We start from the raw sequence: 3,407 nt of genomic DNA on the forward strand, positions 1-3,407 counted from the left end.
ACTTAGGAAAGATTTAGTTTGCTCATATTTGGGGAGGTTTTTAGCAAAGCGAAGCTTCTCACTTAATGATGCCTTAGAAGTAGAGGTAGAGGGAGGGAATGAGAATGAGAACAAATCTACATTCCTGGCATTCTGCTTTTTGCCTGTTTCTTTCTATCAGGATCCCCAAATCTGATGGTAGTGTTCTCATTTAGTGCCTATCTTCTCAAACTCTGTTAATTCTTCTTGGAACAACCCTTACTAACTTAACAGGAGTGCTTTCCTAATCTCCTAGCTGCTTCTCAATCCAATCCTATTGATATTCAATACATCCATCACAAGTTTTGTTAACTTGGAACCCAAAATTCTTCATAACTATATGATTCCACTCTTTGCCCTTTGGACTTTTGTCCATCTTCTCTAGTTCCCCACAGCAGCTCAAAATTTCTTCATACACTGGAGGAAAGCTCTTGTGAGTTCCTGTAAAGTCAAACACAGGTTATACCCCTCCATGAGATACAAATGTGATTAGATATTTCCATTCTAAAAGGGAGGAAAAGCCCTGCCTTAAGGTATTTTCATTTGCAGATGGCTAGAATTTAGCCAATTTCTGAGATATCCTGAAGACAACTTTATTTTGCTCTAGTGCATAGCAGTCCTTTATTGTAGATGGTAGCCCAGAGACTTTTCTCTGTTGGTTGATTTGGGCCAGGTCCCTGCTTTCTGACTAGCTAGGATTACAGACAAGAGACACTGGCGCAAAGTTCTCAATTTCTTCTTTTTTTGGGGGGGTCCGGTCATGGGGCCTGACTTTGGGCTTGGGTGCTGTCCCTCAGCTCTTCAGCTCAAGGCTAGCGCTTTACCACTTGAGCCACAGCACCACTACTGGCTTTTTTCTTTTTGCTTATGTGGTGCTGAGGAATCGATCCCAGGGCCTCAGGCATGCAAGGCAAGCGCTCTACCACTGAGCCACCTCCCCAGCCCTCAATTTCTTCTTATATGTACTAATTTCTTGTCTTTTTTTTCTTTTTTTTGGGGGGGGGGCTCAGTCATGGAGCCTGAACTCTGGTCCTGGGCGCTGTCCCTCAGCTCTTCAGCTCAAGGCTAGCGCTCTACCACTTGAGCCACAGCACCACTTCCGGCTTTTTTCTTTTTGCTTATGTGGTGCTGAGGAATCGAACCCAGGGCCTCAGGCATGCAAGGCAAGCGCTCTACCACTGAGCCACCTTCCTAGCCCTCTTGTCTTTTTTTTTCAATTTCAACTTTTAAATTTAATTTTTTAAAATTTTTTATTGTAAAGATACTATACAGAGTATTACAATTACATGAGCAAGGTAATGAGTACACTTCCTATTGAGCATTGCTACCCCCTCCATTGTTTTCCTCCTACCTTCCCTTCCCTCCCTACCTTCCCCGAGGTTCTTTTTTTTTTTAATTGTGATTAAGTGATTACATAATTTCCAAATTTCACAGTATTGTGGAGTAATGATGCTCATTTAGAGTCACAAGTTCATTCTAACTTTCCTGGAGCAAATTGTCTATCACAGTCTATAACATATAATGGTGTACACATATACACCATACAGTGATCAGCAGCATGGGGATATTTAGTAGTGGTTCGACCAGATGAGTGGGAGTTCTTTGTTTCTTTCTTTTTTTTTTTTTTGGGGGGGGTCTGGTCGTGGGGCCTGAACTCTGGGCCTGAGCACTGTCCCTCAGCTCTTCAGCTCAAGGCTAGCGCTCTACCACTTGAGCCACAGCGCCACTTCTGGCTTTTTTCTTTTTGCTTATGTGGTGCTGGGGAATCGAACCCAGGGCCTCAGGCATGCAAGGCAAGCGCTCTACCACTGAGCCACCTTCCCAGCCCAGTTCTTTGTTTCTTAAGTCCTGTTAGTTTTGACGTATCACCTAACATTTTGGATTTAACATCCACTTATCAGGGAGACCATGTACCGTTTGTTTCTTTGCTCTTGGCTTACCTCGCTCAACATGATTCCTTCTAGCTCCATCCATTTCCCTGCAAATGCAATTATTTTGTCATTTTAAATTTAATTTTTTATCTTCAAATGCTTGTCCAAGTCTGTTACAACTTATAACTATGTGTATAGGGCATCTTGATCTGTCACCCCTTTCTTCATTCTCCTTCCCCAACAGCCATGAGAAGCTTCCCACTTTTGTTTTAACATATGTATTTGGGAATAAGAACTACATTTGCCTACCTTTGCTTTTCCATTCATCTTCCCCCATCCCACTAATTCCACATTCAAACATTTCAGCATTTATATTCATTTAGTTGAATTCTTTGTGGAAATGGTTTTACTTTTGGTATATTATGCTTTAGTAAACTTGGTCAAGTATATGTGCACATGCCCCCATGTGTGTTTACATGGGAAGTGTTGTTGCCCAAGATGTTCATATGACAGAAAACATGTGCTCCTAGTCTTTGTGGGTAAAGGCACTAATTTATTTTCTTTCTACTCTTCAGTTCCTAAGACTGCCTGGGCTCCAGATCTCTCCCATGGGTGAGTGCATAAGACAGAAGCACATGAGCTTATGGTATACATATGTATATACTATATGTATATGTATTTTAGATATCTATATATTCTATATATGTATAGATATATCTATAGATATATATCTATATATACATATATCTACATATCTATACATAGTATAGTATATGTATTGTATATGTATCTATATATCTACAAGTCTATACATAGTATACAACATACATATGTATATATGCATACATGTACTATGTAGAGTATATAAAAATACATAGTATATATATACTATAGTATATATACTATATAGTGTATATATACACATATGTATATAAGTGTATATGAATGCATATACATACACATTGTACTAGTATATGGTACTAGCATATATATATTACGATGCTAGTATCTATATCTATATTATATAGTATATATAGAGATATAGATAGTATATATGTATATATGTATATCTATAATATATAGATACATGTATATATCTGTAGATATATACACACTATAAGGTGCATCAAAACGTATAGTTAGAAAAAGAAAGATGCGGATGATTGCCAGGATCACCGTATGAAAACTAGAAATTTATATGCAAGCTTATTTAGTGCTGAATTTCGTAGTTGGTCTCAGAGGAAAACCAGGATTTCCAGGAAGTACTTCCACTCACCTGGCCAAGGTGGGATACTTAGGTCCCCACACAGCTGCGGCAGGCCATGGACCTCCAGTCACAGGTTGAGTAAGAAACCTACGTGTCCACTTCCTCCCGTATGACGCAACGCATAGTGGGAAATGTAGTCTCCTCTCGGGCACAGAACCATTGGGCGGGGCTCTTTCAGGCTCCTCCCGTGCATGCGCTTCCGCGCCCATTTAGGGCATTTTCCGCTCAGGAATTCCGGTTCCTGGCGTTGT

Source organism: Dipodomys merriami, unplaced genomic scaffold (genome assembly GCF_024711535.1).
Source record: "Dipodomys merriami isolate MVZ:Mamm:240054 unplaced genomic scaffold, mDipMer1.0.p SCAF_5, whole genome shotgun sequence".
Taxonomy (NCBI): domain Eukaryota; kingdom Metazoa; phylum Chordata; class Mammalia; order Rodentia; family Heteromyidae; genus Dipodomys; species Dipodomys merriami.